The 15,810-nt window shown below is 47.6% G+C and overlaps 1 protein-coding gene and 1 long non-coding RNA gene across 2 annotated transcripts in view; one reads left to right on the forward strand and one right to left on the reverse strand.

The window, feature by feature from the left end:
- Nucleotides 1–15,810, reverse strand: part of LOC135393140 (uncharacterized) — a 109,130-nt gene that overhangs the window by 43,944 nt on the left and 49,376 nt on the right. The gene's annotated exons all lie outside the window — the stretch shown is intronic.
- Nucleotides 9,721–10,713, forward strand: LOC135374884 (uncharacterized). Its single transcript, XR_010417144.1, has 2 exons — nt 9,721–9,895; nt 10,538–10,713. It is a non-coding gene; the product is annotated as an uncharacterized LOC135374884 (long non-coding RNA).

Genomic DNA, 15,810 nt, shown 5'->3' on the forward strand with positions numbered 1-15,810 from the left:
ATCTCACACCCGTCGAGGGACACGAAGAAACGCTACGCGTCTCTCTCCCCATAGCGCGTCAATTTTCTTTCACGATCAAGACGAAAATTCCTCGATCTTTGCAAGTACATCTGCCTCCCGGCTATTATGCGACGCTGCAAGCACTTCTAAATGCGATTAATCAGCGCGTAGGCGAACGCGCGCGCTTCAGCTTCGACGGAACCGAACAGAAATGTAAAATTCGGCTTTCCGAGGGCACCTCCACCCTAAGACTTTCCGAGTACCTGGCCGTGCTTTTGGGCTTCGAATCGCGTACCGTGTTCACGGGGGATGAGGATGCCACGAGCTCCGTCGAGGTACTCCTGGAACCCCCGTTTCACAACATAATCGTCTACACGGATATCGTGGAACCCACGTACGTGGGGAGCGGGAAAAAACCGATATTAAAAATACTACCCTTTTATTACGAGAAAGACAAGCACGTCGTCACCTACACGTTAGATAACATCCAGTATTTTAACCTGTCTCAATTCGAAATTCCCTCAGTGACGATCGTTCTCGCGGACGAAACGGGAAGACGTTTGCCGTTGCGGTCCAAAGGCAGAACCAATCTAACGTTGCATTTCAAATATGTACCGTAATTCCCCCAAAATAATTCCCGTGTACACGGGACCCCTTTTCCAACGAGGGGGCGGTGTGTTGAGCAACATATCCAAGTTTATCGTTCCCATCTGGCAGCAAATAAAACCGATCGCCAAGAGAACGTTGACGCGCTTGGCGCGGAATTTGGCCGATGGCGAAGGAATATCGCGCGCAGTAAAAAAGACGGCCATAGCAACGGGGAGAGACGTGCTGGATTCCATGGAGGGCTCTGGAAACAACAACAACAATGGAAAGAAACGCCACAAAAGACAACAAAAGGCGCCGACACACGACGCACCTGCAGATATCTTTGGTACGCCGTGAAGGTCACACATCCGCTGTGCGTGCTCCGTCCATCATGACGTCAACGAAAGAAAAAATACAGACGCAACGGTCACCGCATTGTCTTACGAGTGACGTGATGATATTCGAACCCCCCTCCATTCAATACGGCGTGGAAGATACTTCGTACCAACTTTTTTATCCGGTCAACGGGGTAAATAATTCCGTGATCGAATTTTGTATTCAAAATTTGCAAAGCGCACACTTGGATCTCTACGGCAGTTTCGTGTCTTTGACCGTGCGCATTGTTCGCGACGACGGGGAAGAAATGGACGAGAAAGATGTCGTTTTCCCAATAAACCACCTGTTGAGCGGCATGTTTAAGACGGTCACTGTTTACGCGAACAACAAGCTCGTCAGTTCCAACGAGTTGTACGCCTACAGGAGTATTTTGGACGTCGTGCTTCATTCCACGCCCATGGCTCAAGAAACAGTGCACGCGGCTGGACTCTATGTCGAGGACGACGAACATTTAAAGGACGATTACGACGTCTCTTCTCGCGGTCCGAAACAACGTTACGAAGCGACGAAGGGTGGAAAATACTTTAACCTGGTCGGACAGATCAATACCGACCTGTTTCAACAGCCGCGCCTGATGGTACCTGCCGTCGAAATTCGCGTCATTTTCCTATTAAACAACGACGAATTTAAACTCGTATCGATCCCCAAAGACAAGAAAACGTACAATTACGAGGTGGACATTAAAGAAATGACGTTACACTTGAAAAAGGTGATGCTGGCACCTTCCCTGTTTTTGGAATACGAGCGGCGGCTTCAGACCACGCCGGCCATCTACGTGTTACGCGGATTGGAAACCAAGGTGCGGAGCTTGAGTGCCGGGAGCTTGGACGCTCACTTTGAAAACGTTTACCCCGAAAGGGTGCCTTCCAAATTATGCGTCGCCCTGCTCGCCACGTCCGACTTTCTCGGCGACATCCAATCGAACCCCTACAAATTCCGTCATTACGACCTGTCTCATTCGATGCTCTCCGTGGACGGCCAGCAAGTGCGAGCCGAGTACGACTTTCAGAACGACCTCGTCAAAATTCCCTACTTTAACTTCTTGCAAGAACTGGGAGAGAAACATTTCAAGTATAGCTACGAGCGATTTAAAACGAACGGGTTCCTCCTCTACTTTAACTTGGACGTGGACAAGTGTTCTTCTCCTTCGCATTTGAACGAGTGGCGAAAAGGAAACGTTCGCCTGCAATTACGCTTCGCTAAAGCCCTTCCACACGCGGTCACCGTCCTCTTGATTTCCGAGTGTGCCAAGCTCATGTACGTCGACAAGGACCGTACGGTCACCTTCCCATAAGAAAAGATGTACGAGAGCGACATCTTGGAACTCGTGTCCCTGAACCCCCTCGCTTCCTCCATGCTGAGAGGCATTTGCGCTTCCGACGAAGCCTTCGTTTTACGCAAGCCCGGTTATTTAATCATCAATACGGAAGAGCGAAGAAGGCGCGGGCAGCACTGGGTGCTCTACCTGAAAAACTACGACGGGTCTGCCGTGTTTTTCGACAGCTACGGACTTCCCCCCATCGAAGCAAACCTTCGAAGGACTTTACCTGTAGTGGACGAGTATAACGACAAGTGTATTCAATCACCTTTTTCGCCTTACTGCGGGCTTTTTTGTATCTACGTAGCCACGCGCATGTCGAAACGCTACAGCTTGAAAAGTTGTGTATCCATGTTTTCCTGTAACCTCGAAGAGAATGACGAAACAATAAAACGTCTCCTCGTGAGCGAACTCGTTTCGTAAAAAATAGTCTATTTATTTTTTCACGACATACACAAGACCCTTGCGAGACGATCTTCCAACGTGCTGACCCGACGCTCACCGTCGTCGCCGGTCTGCACCGTGACGTCGAGGGATGTGTGGAGAAGCCAGTAGCGACGGACGATAGGTCGGTTGAAACCCGCGTTGATGAGACACGGGTCGACTGCCTCTCCTCGTCTATACTTTTCCAGCAGCTCGAGCTTGTAATCTACGAAACGCTTCATTTTCTTTGCAATCTTCCCACTGACGGTGAACAGACGTAGGGGTATCGTCTTGAGAATCGAGCGAAAGTCTCCCTCGCAGCTATCGCCGTGAATATAATCGCGTAATCGCAGCAAGTCCCGATACATTCGCGTTTGCACAAAGGTGGCAAATCTCTGCTCGGGCGTCATCATGACTGAGACGGAATGAGAGTAGACAACCTTTTTTTTTTATTTCTCGTTACACACGAATTAGGCTCCAGCTTTGGTTTCGTAGCCGGGAAGGCAGCCCAAATACGGACGAAGGCTCGAGTCTAACCAATGGCTGGGGTTTCTCAACCAGAGTCCACCGCAGCGACAGGTAGTCAGTTGATCGCCGATTCGCAAAAAGAAGGTCTTTGGAGGAGGCTTGAAGGTTAGGACCAAGGGTAGATCTCCCGTCAGTAGCCATTCGTAATCTGCAACGAAAGGAGTGTGAGAAACGCGTGTTTTTTTTTAACTCAAACACACACACGTACAATCTTCTTCAGTCACAGAGTGACACTGATGGTCCATCTTCTCCATCTTCCTTCAATAGTCGAAGTCCTTCGCAACGTACGTCGAACGGTACCGTCCGACAGCCGAGAAACGGGCGAATCAATCGGTCCGTCCAATGCTTTTGCTCTGGAAAAAAATGTGGACGATTATAGAACGTATTAAAAAAAATAACGAGGAAGCGTACCTTTGGACCACAATCCACCGCAATTGGTGCAGAAGAAGCGGGCGCTGCCAATCTCCCGAAATATGTGAGGCGGGAAAAAACCGACTTCACGCGCAGCAAAAGTGTTGTACACTGGAAACGAAACTCTTCAAACATTTCGACGATGATGATGATGACGTCATGGGTATTACTTACGAGGATCTACCAAGCTGATCATGATGGAATGACGATCGAACGTTCGCTTCGACATTTATAGTAAAGCTTTGCCTCGCACTCTCTGTGACGTCATTGAACGTGTTTAAACATGTTAAGACGTGTTTGAACATGTTTGGACATGGGCGGCGAAGTCGCCCCTGGACACACTCGTTCCTCTCTCACCCTCTCTATGACGTCATTGAACGTGTCTGAACATGTTTGGACGTGTTTGGACGTGTTTAGACACAGGAGACGAAGTCGTCCCTGGACACACTACTTCCTCTCTCTCTCTCTCTCTATGACGTCATTGAACGTGTTTGAACATGTTTGAACGTGTTTGAACATGTTGTGACGTGTGTAGACACGAACCCCGCAATACGAAAAACGTCACGCAGTACAAATTAGATTGGTGATTAGTGTGTCGCGCCCAGTGTAGAAGGATCCTGGGTTCGAATCCCACTCTGGGTCTTCTTGTCGTCATGTACAAGTCGTCCCAGAGTGTTAGCTAGAAATTAGTGTAATGTTTTATTCAACGTCGATGGTATTATCATTGTCATATGCGACATTGCAAAAAGGCGCGAAAGACGGAAGGCGGGGTGGTCAAAGTACAGACGACACCGTCGCAATGCGAGGAGGAGGAGAGCGGTGTAGCGACTATAAAAGGTGCGCTGGTTCTACGACGATTGACAGGAAGCCCACGAGGGGCATCCATCCACGACACGAGGCGTTTCGTGGACCAAAATGTAAGTTGACCGTCTCTGCTGTGAGAGTGTATTCTATGTATGACATTGTTTTTCAGGAACCGATAGCCGCTGTCACCGCATGACACTGACCACAGGGACTCATCCCATCCTCTCTCATCATCATCAATCTCAAGCGTTCCTCAACTGAAGGGAAAAGTGAGCATTGTTTCGTGAGGGGGAATCTCGTGCTGATTTTGTTTGACTGCAGTGCCGCGCTGTCTCGTATGTCAGTACGACCCCATCGATGCCATGCTCGTGGCCGTAGAAAGAGAGCACGAAGCTAGAATAGAGAATCTCGGTAATAGCCCAGTCGTCCTTTCAGATGACGACGACGACAGAGTCAGTAGTCCGCCTTTCGTAATACCTGAAACGGACGACGACGACGACGAATTGCTCATGTGGGAAGGGGATCAGTCGTATGCAGATTTCATTCCTCTGTCTGGTAGGGTTCGAGATGAATCACCAGATGCAAGCCCAGAATTTCGAAACGAAGCTGAGCCTGTCCAGGGTCGTAGAATCGTTGAATTGAGAGAACACGTCGTAGAGAATCATCCCTCCGTCACGGAGAGACGATTCCTTCCTTTTTTTGTCACAGACGAGGCATTTGACGGAACGGCTACTAGGTACACGCTTCTCTGTTCCCCGCACAACGACAACGTCGACGATTTGCGACTCTATCTACCGAGCATAGCTCCAGTAATCACGCGCGTCCTCGAAGCTTATCCCATGCCTTTCAAATTTTGTCTGTGCTCGAAGGCGCTCATGGTTAAGGACGGAGCCGACGGGTTGACTTCGCATCTCCTTCACGTGAACCTTCACATGAGAGTCGTTCATAACCGCCAAGAAATCGAAGGCGCGATAAATGCTGCCATCGCAGAGTCCTCGCAACGCGTTGAAAACTATGCGAGAGAAGGGTCTGGTTTCACCTCGAACGACGTCCAATGTGTCGACTTAAAACTAACGCGCTTAAAACCGAAGCGGATAGGATGCACGATCGAGCTTCCCGAGCTGCTAAAGAGAAAAACAAAGACTCTCACAAACGTCAAACTTCCGCCGAATCACGAAAACGAGCGTTTCAAGTATAGCGTGCTGGCACTCTTACATCCTTTGAGGAGCAAACCAAACCTGCATGTAAGATACCACAAGTACATGAATCCTTCCCATCCGGAGACGCGCGTAACGTACTGGCCGCCCTGCTTCCCAGTCACTTACGAAGACATTACCCTGTGGGAGAGAAAAAAACAAAATCTCCGTCTACATCTACGTGTTCGACGAGCAGACGAGTTCGATATCTACCGGACGGGTTCCCTGCACGCTCTATAAGGATAAAGTCCACCTGCTCGAGGTTAGGGAGCATTTCTATGGGATCCGAAAATTTAGCACTTTCATGGGACGAAGTGACTACTTTTATTGCGAGAAATGCACGTCCGGTTACGGAACGAGAGAGGCATTGCAGCAACACGAACGTCTGTGTCGAGACGTAAACGAAGTGATTCTCGAAATGCCAAACGAGGGGGAGTGTGTCTCCTTCAACAAGATACAGTACATGCATCCCTACCCCTATTTCGCGGTGTTGGACACGGAGAGCGTTTTGGAAAAAAACGCGCTCGTGAAGGACGCCTCGAGTGTGCACAGGATGAGCTCGTACAGCATTGTGCTAGTGAGAAGTTGTGATGGGAAAATAATGGACGTAGATGGCTATTTGGGACCCAACGCGGCAGAGAAATGCTTGCTCTCGCTCAAGCGATTTAGTGATCAAATCGATAGGTTGAACAGTTGTCCCGCGCCGTTGGTCATGAGTATGGAAGACCACTTTCGGCACGCGAGCGCTACACACTGCGAATTTTGTGGAATCGAATTTAACCGACATACGCGGAAGGTATCGCATCACGACCACACCCGCTTCGTAGAGTCCGGTTCTTCGAATTGTGTCGCGACGCTGTGTGATACGTGTAACCTTACGTGTCGTAATACCAAAGAACTCGTCGTGTGCGTGCACAACCTGCAGTACGATTTGAGCTCCCTTCTCCGCCACATGCACGTTCTAAATCTGGGCGAGCCGTGGATCTTAGCTTCGAGCTCGGAAAAGATAAGAGGGTTCAACATTGGCGATCTCCATTTCCGCGATACCACGCAGTTTTTCAACCTCTCCTTGTCGAACCTGGTGGAAACCCTGCTCGTCAGCGGTGGTGAAAGCGCGTTTCATTGTACCCGTCAAATGTTTGGTGACCGTTTCCGACGCCTCCTCAGGAAGGGCATTTACCCGTACACCTTCGTCGACAGTTTCGAAGCGTACAATTTGCCCGCACTACCGCCAAAGGAAGCTTTCAAAAGCGACCTGAACGACCAAGAGATCACGGACGAGGACTATCAGTACGCCCTCGAGATTTTCGAATTGTTCGAATGTAAGAACCTCGGCGGTTACACGCGTCTCTACGTCACGCTCGACGCCTGTCAGCTCTGCGACGTCGTACTGTATTTCAGGAAGATTGCGCTAGAGACGGATAGGTTAGATATCCTACGCACAGTGTCCCTCGCCAGTTACGCGTGGAGCAGCGCTCTGAAGCTCACCAAAGTCAAACTCGAGCTCATGAGCGATCGCGAGATGTACGAAACGATCGAGAAGGGAATCAGGGGAGGCATTTGTAACAGCTTCCACAGATACTGTCGGGCTAATCACGAGGGGTGCGACGATTACGATCCCCAGCAAGAAAAGACTTTTATCCAGTACCTCGACGTGAACAGTTTGTACCCGTACGCGATGACTTTCCATCTCCCGACAGGTGGTTTTGAGTGGGTCGATCCTTCGAGGTGGAGCGAGATCGATTTTCTCAACATTCCTCACGATTCGGAAGTGGGTTACGTGTACGTGGTAGACTTGTCATATCCCGAAGAACTGCACGCGCTCACTAGGGATTTTCCCCTGGCACCCGAACACAGGTGCGTGGACGAGAACGAACTCTCCCCCTACCAACGCCACCTGAAAGATGCGTTGGCGCTGAACGCCCCTTCCACAACGAAACTCTTGCTGACGTGCTACGACAAAGAACGCTACGTCGTTCATTATGAACTGCTCGCTCTGTACGTGAGGTTGGGCATGAAAATAAAACGTGTTCACAGCATCCTCTCGTTCCGCCAAGACAACTTTTTGCGAACCTTCGTGCAGAGAAACGTCGCGTTGAGGAATGCCGCGAGCACGAAATTCGAGCAACTTCTGTACAAAACCATGTCGAACAGCACGTTCGGTAAGTCGATACAAAATGTGAGACGGATGAAAAAGTATGCCCTAGCCTACGACAAAGAAAGCGCGCTCCGAAAAGATAGCTCCGTCGACAGTCAGCATTTTCACATTCTGAGTGATAAGTGCATCTTGTACGAGATGAAACAACGCCGCATCAAATGCACGCACCCCCTTTACGTGGGCTTTGCCATTCTTGAAATATCCAAAGTCCGAATGTACAGCTTCATCTACGAGTCGCTCTTTTCTCGCTTGACATGTCCAGTGCAATTGATCTATAGCGACACGGACAGCGTAATTTTTTCTCTCACGTGTGAAAGCCTGGAAGAGCAGCTGATGAAGATTGAGAGTGAGTTAGATCTGTCTTCCTATCCGCCGGACCACCCACTTTTCAACGACGAGCACGCGAATCAGATGGGGTACTTCAAAGACGAGACGGGGGGCGGAGTTATTCAGGAAGTCGTAGCCATCCGAGCAAAAATGTACAGCATTCTCTTGGCTGGGACACACAAACAGATCGCGAGAGCCAAAGGAGTTAAGAAAGACGTGGTGAGGAAACATTTATTGCACGAAGTGTACCGAGATTCTCTGTTCAATGAAAAGGCGGTCTCTCAGAAGCAGTGCACCATCCAGAGTATAAAGCAAACGATGTACACCATTTCGAGACTCAAGAAGAGCTTGGTCCCCTACGACGACAAACGCTATCTCGTGGATGCCGTACACTCCTTCCCTTATGGGAGCTGCGAATACGGTAAGCTTTCCTAGTGTTTTGACGCGTATCGCATTACGATAGTACTCCCTCTTTGTGCAGCACCGGAAAACCCGGAAGAGAGTCCGAGACCGTCGACGTCAGGCATCGAGTAACCGCGGAACAAAGAGCTGCACGCGCATGTAATCGAGAATAAAAGTTCTAGTCGAGACATCCTTCTCTCTCTCTCTCTCTCTCGCAGACAGGAGAAGCACGGGACATCGTGGCAGTGTGGTAGCGGAATGGGTGTACGAAAAGAATGACCATTCCGTCATCGTGCTGACGCAGTGACCCGCGCAATGACGGCGCTGCGATGAAGATTCCCCTTTTCTCCCACGTCTGATCTCACGAACGCAGCATTACGAGATGATCAGACAAGGGAGGGAGGGTGCAGGCATCTATTGACCAACTCTTTTGTATGTATGTATTCAATAAAGATGTTTCAGTGAAAGAACACACAGAGTCTCGTCAAAGTTATTCGGACTGTTTAATGCGTTGCATGTCAATAACCAATCGGTATTTCAATAAATCAGTGACCAAATTGGCGATGTAGACTGCTTGCAAATGTCGCTGCTTCCGCAGGGCGTGCTTAATATGAGCGATGGCACGAGCGAGAAGGTCCACGATGTCTGCAGCGATGTAGTTGAATTCTGCGTTGGCCAAGCTCACAAATTCGCTCATCAGTCCCAGGGGTCCGTCAGGAACCGTTATGCAGACGTTCTTGTAACGGGCGTAAATTCGACGCACCATCTCCTGCAGCGGCCCCGGCGAGATCTCTCCTATATTGCCAAAGCCTACCATGTCTATCACGTAGCGAAAAGCAGTGATGACGAGCTCGTTGCGGGGACTTTCGCCGTTGAAACATTCCTTCTCCACTTCTTCCCAAGAAACGTGGGTACGGGAACAATTTTGTAAAGAGTGGTAGCTGAACATCTTCACGTAGTGATGACGCGAGCGCGGTGCGCGCTGCCTTTATACAGATAAACGCGCGCGCGCAAAGAACGGAGAATGAAAGCGAAACTGAAAAGCCACCCGTCGCCGCTAGGAGCGCGCGCGCGCAGCAGAGAGCCGAAACCGAAAACACCCGCGGCCGGCGCAGAGGGAGCTAGCAGCGCGCGCGCGCATGCGCGGACGGGTGGAGCAGAGGGCGCGCGCGCATCCATAGCGGCCGCTGCGCGTCGCCTCTCTCAGTTTCTCTCGGACCGTCGCGGAAGACGGACGTGCGCTCCGCGCGCTCGCTCACTTTCTGGCTGGATCTCGTAGAGAGCAGACGTGTGTGTTCTCCGCGCTCGCTCAGTTTCTGCCTGGAAGTTGCCGCGGGGAAAAAGGTGAGTGATTTGACGCGCTCCTTTTCTCGTATGTTTGCCGTGTTTAGCGGTGACCGCGCTCGTTAGCCTTTTCTCGCCTTAAGCCTAGTTAAGTTAAGCCTTTTCTCGCATGTTTAGACTTGTTTTGCGGTGTCCAAGCCTGTTGACGCATGTTTAGCGATGTGTGGTTCCCGCCTTGTGTTAGCTGCGTAGTGTTGAGGTTAGGCCTAAGCGATCGTCCCCGTAAGCCTCTTTCCTCGTATGTTTGCCGTGTTTAGCGGTGACCGCGCTCGTGTTAAGCCTTTTCTCGCATGTTTAGCGATGTGTGGTTCCCGCCTTGTGTTAGCTGCGTAGTGTTGGGGTTAGGCCTAAGCGATCGCCCCCGTAAGCCTCTTTCCTCGTATGTTTGCCGTGTTTAGCGGTGACCGCGCTCGTGTTAAGCCTTTTCTCGCATGTTTAGCGATGTGTGGTTCCCGCCTTGTGTTAGCTGCGTAGTGTTGTGGTTAGGCCTAAGCGATCGTCCCCGTAAGCCTTTTTCCCCGATGTGTACTGTTTTCTGTTTAGCAGTAGCGGTTAGACCTTTTCTCTCGCATGCCTAGACTTGCTTAGCAGTGCTGTCATTTTTACCTGCCGCTAGTATCTTGTTCTGTCTTTCTCGTCTAGAGCTATGATGGTGGCGCCATCTGGTGTGATGCCTTGCAACTAAGTGGCCACCTGTCGTCGATCTCTGCAACTGCTGGGTGCAAACTACCAACATGGCGGACGCTGGTCACTCGGGTGTTGCGGAGCGGCTTCTTCGCCGCGGCATCGTTGATTTTCGAATAAATTGTTTCTCTCCACTCTATTTCTATCTTTTTATTCTATTTTCTGCCTATTTTTTTATTTTTTATGACCACGATTATCCGGAAACGCACAACTGGTCTGGACGCGAGATAGACATTCCCCAATTAGTGTGATGGCTCCCTGGAGGGTGCTGATTAATGTGGGGGGTCCCAATTAGCTCTAATTGCTCATTAATGGCGTCCAGACCAGGTCAGTAATTACTACTCATAATCTGTATTTTGTATGCTCCTAGGAATAAATATATTTAACTGCGACACTAGATATGTGACGCCCTAGCCTGCTGGTTTCATTACGCCAAAAGCGTATTCGTAAGCGACCTTCGAAGTTGTAAACCGCTGGATAATCATTTACGTGAGTAATTCTTGAAAAACTCAATTATCTATCAAAATAACAATGCAGCGTTTGGTGCCAGTCATGGTCAGGGGATAATCCAGTCACGAGCGAACTTTACATTTTCAGATGGTGAAATCTTGCAGCAGAAATTCGAGAGCGCGAAGCTAAAAAGCGTTAATAGTGATGGTAAAGAAACTCATGCGTATTCTGACTTGCACGCTCATATAACGTATAGCTTGTACTTTATTTTTTCAGAATACTAATGAAAACGAGGTTGTTAATATTACGCTGCCAATGCTACGGCCCAGTCAACACAAATTGTTGGTAGAATGCAGAATTAACTTTGAATATTGCTGAACAATGTAGTACGCAAAATGCGAACATTTGTCCGGCACTAATTGTACGTAGTCAATTCAGCATGTAAAATATTTTACGTGAATATAGCGCATACCAATTAACGGTAGATTGTCATACGTGAAAACAGCGTCGATAACTGTAATGCAAAGTCACAGAAGGACGGACGTCGAATATATAACGTTCCTTTTGCCAAAATTTTGCCTTATACTTTTAGCAAAAAGCAGGCTGAAACGACGTGGATCTGCCGCGCATGCCGTTCAACTGCGCTTTACTAGGATGCTTTTGTGCGAATCTGCTACTAAAGGAGCAGTTTTGATGAATAAACGAAAATGTATAACAAAGTGCATATATGCATATTCGTCAAAGCTTCAACATATGCGTTTTCGCCTGAATTCGGGAGATTCACAGCTTCTTCGATTTGAGATGGAACTGTCATTATTTCGGATGGCGGGGAGTGTTACTGTTGAATGAGAAACACCAACACCTGATGAGGCGCTTGGGCACGAAAATAAAAAAAATCAAGGTGAGGTTTTTATAAGGTCATATTTGCGTTCATTTGCAGCTGTTGCGTAATCCCTCAGGTTGCTATAATGATGCTCCTGGTGCATCTAATACCTATGTATGCCATTTTCCAAGAATTCCTGTTACCTCAACATGACTGTTTTCGGATCATGAAGTATGAGGAGTGGGGCACGGTAGGCACGCAACATAAGCAGCAGTAGCAAAACATGTGCTTCGGCAGAGATGCGGGCTTAGGAAGGGATGCGTCCCATTCCCTTAGTCTCGGCCGCTTGATATCCTGAGCTACTCAACTTTCTTGGTGCGGTTGGTGTCCCGCTTTGGAAAATACACACATTTACTTATTTCTACACTCTAGGTCACCTTCAGTTTTCATCAGGGCCAACAAAAAAGTTTTCATCTCACGCGTGCTTGCTTCGAATGATAATAGGCACCAATATCGTACATGTGTCACACATGTGCGACCTCAGTATGTGCTTTAGGTACCAGATCAGGGCCTCGATCTTGAACTTTCACATAGCGATCATTATCTTATATGGAAAGTTCGCATGCTCCACGGCTGCTTCTTAAGCTCGCGCAAGAGGTCGTGATAGCAAAGTTGTTCTGCCCTTGTTGTTAACTCCCCCCCTCACACACGCACACATGTACAAAGCTTGTTCTATATCAGGTGTGCCGATGTCATTCGTGTCCGCCGCCGCATTGAGCCATAAAGAAACTACGCAGGCCACATAGTACGGGGTTGGGGTAGCCTCTATCTGCGTTGCTGAATCACAGCTAAACGGTAAGCACTCATTTTTACTTGCTGTGTGCTACCCTGCTGAAAACTGTCTCATTCAAAATCCTATGAAAATCTCATTGAACCAATTGGATATCATGTACACAAATCTCATTCACTGACTGCGAAAATTCTCATCCCCAATAGATGATTTGGGACAAATATTACATTGGAAATGGTGCCATATTCAATGAGGCTTAATGAGGAATCACAGTAAGTGTTAATGAGATGTAATGAGAACTCACAGAACGTGTTAATGAGATGTAATGAGAAATCACAGCAAGTGTTAATGAGATGTAATGAGAAGTGGTGGCTTCAAACTCATTGAATGTCCCCAACATGTCTCATTGAACCAATGAGCCCCAGCAGGATATTTCTCATTGGAATGATTCTCCATTTCGATTCGCCAGTAGGTTTGTTGTGGTATAGTCACATTAGATGTGTAGAGCTTTCCAATAAGTATAAATGAATTCCCGCAAAAATGAATTAGACTCAATGTGATTTGGATAATTTACTGGATCAATGGACTACATATTGTATTTCATCACAGCACATATTTCAGCTTGGGTGTAATATTCTCAGTCGCACTGTGCCTTCACAAATGCGCAATGTTTGGCTGGTAATACTGTCGTGCATCATATAGTGAGAATTAGAAAATCTAAAAGATGTAATTAACATTTAGCAGTAGCTGACGGTGCAACCTCCTTCACTCCTGCTTCTTTTCCGGGGAGCAGCTCATGAAGCGCCACAGTACATGTAAACAGAACACTAGGGAACAGGTTGCCGGCAGTCACTGTACAGAAGTAAGAGAAACAAACTTGAAGGTATCTTGAACGGAGCAAAGTAGGAAGCATTATCCCAGCCCGGTCAGGTTTTGTCATCAATTGACAACATCTCTTATACATTTAATATCGATGTGGCACAAGTAGCACAAGTTAAATCAGCAAAAATCAGCTTGGTCAATTCACGTGATGATAAATGAGCTGCCGCACACTGTGAGGCAGATTGTGGTAAAGGAATGCTGGACATGAACACCTTCCTCGTCTCTGTAGACGATGCAAAGGATATTTTCAGTGATGTGACATTGAAGTCATGAAAGTCATGGGAGTCAGGAAGCATTGTTAAAAGCAGATTTATTGGACCATGCTGCTGTGTCGACTCCGTATCTCTGCCCCCCCCCCCCCCATGCAAAACAATGTTTGGTTTCACGGGTACTGTGGATGTAGTTGGTGCTACCATGGAGGAGAGCACTATGCCTCCAGCCATGGACCCTATCACCACTAACACCCCAAGAGAATCGACAGCAGTGAGAGAGACTCTAATGCCTGTGGATCTAAAGGACCAGCTGCACTAATAAACAATCCAGATTTTGAATTTGCACACGGTGTTCTTGGGCGCTGTACGGACTGCCACAGGCACATGGCTGTGTGAAGCCAAAGAAGCATTCTGCAGGGTGTTTACTTTTATTCGTCTCCTAAATTGTATTTAGAAACTAGCAGAGCAAAATAGACGCCGCTTTTGCAGTTGAGTAATATGGACAGGTGAACATTCTCCAGAAGAAGGTATGTAACTACAAGATCAATAATTAACTAATAAATTATAATTAACTCTTTAATTATGGGATTTCGCATAAAAGCGAGAAGACGTAAAGGAATATATTCCTAGTTGAAAGACATGCCATGTGGAAATAAGTGTTAAAAGCGCACCTGTGTTGAAATGTTAATCGTGAAATTTCGCTATGCAAATGAGCCGAAACAAGAAATACGCAGTTTGCAAACGAAGAAACGATGCGAGGTTCGCCTTATCCAGGTGGAAGAGCGGTCTATCTGCCCATTACCTCCTACATCAATCAGTTTCATCGCTCCAAATTACGTGGCCCTCCCACTTCGGTTGCATGTCGCTCTTTCTGCGCCAGAAACGTGCTTAGTTCATGTTCCGGCTTATTTGCATAGCGAAATTCCGCGACAGATGTTTCGACGCACGTGCACGTTTATGTATTTTTTTTCAACATAAAATTACTTTCGACGCCGAATAGATCCCGTTCTGTTATTTCGCCTTTGCGCGAAGTCCCCTAATTAATAAGCTAATGAACTTTAGGTAATCCGTAATCATATAGTTGCACGATTTTCTTCGAGCGAATATTCACCTGGCCATATAACTCAACGGAAAAATGGCATCTATTTTGCTTTACTAGTTTTTAATAAAAATGTTGTAGCGAATAAAAACGAACACCCTGTATGTTTGCAAGAAACAAACAATAATCATCATTAGCAGAAAAATAATGACGCCACGTAGCTCTTTATCGAAACCACCAAGGGACTTCAGATAATGTAGCTCTTGGAATGCCTCAGAATGGAAAGGAGGAAGGGAGTTGCCTCAGGAGTTGCCTCAGTCGGCTTCTGTCCTGAGGCAACTCCCTTCCTACATTCTACCGGTTCGCTGGATTTCTACCCATCTCAGAATGGAAAGGTTGGTTACTTTTCTAAGTTCACTAGGGTATCCTTACTGAAAAGTTACATCAGATCGCGTTGAAGAAACTGATTCAAGATAAACTGTTGCACGAAGAAGCTGAAAAGGCTGAAATTTGCCAGAAAATTATGAAGTGACAATGAGCAATAAATTAGAAGATTTATTGTAGTAATGTGAGACAGTTTGTCTGCAAATTAAGACACTATCTATGCGAACTCGTTTAAAATAAAGAAAGGTGGACGAAGAAGGAAGCCAAAACAACGAAAAACGCCCCTCTGCTTCATTAATTTCCGATCCAAAGTTGATCCACACTAACAGGTATGAAAACAGATATACTACAAATATCCAGTGTACATACAGCAACAGTGACAACACTATAGGAGATAATGTGTGACACAATTTGAAGCAGGCAAAATCTGATACATGCTTCAGTAGCACCTTCTCATTTAATTGTCCGACAAAGTAAGTCCGTCTAGTGCAAGCGGGATGATGGCACATTACGAAGGCAGTTCAGAGAACTATGGATAAATATGGGGTCACTCGTACACCTCTTGGTTCGCATTTGGCAATTGATGATCAAGCGTCCGAAACACGCCGCTTACATTTGTGGTAACAGAGGTCGTGCACGGGTTCAGTAACT

The sequence above is a fragment of the Ornithodoros turicata genome, chromosome 1 (assembly GCF_037126465.1).
Source record: "Ornithodoros turicata isolate Travis chromosome 1, ASM3712646v1, whole genome shotgun sequence".
NCBI lineage: Eukaryota > Metazoa > Arthropoda > Arachnida > Ixodida > Argasidae > Ornithodoros > Ornithodoros turicata.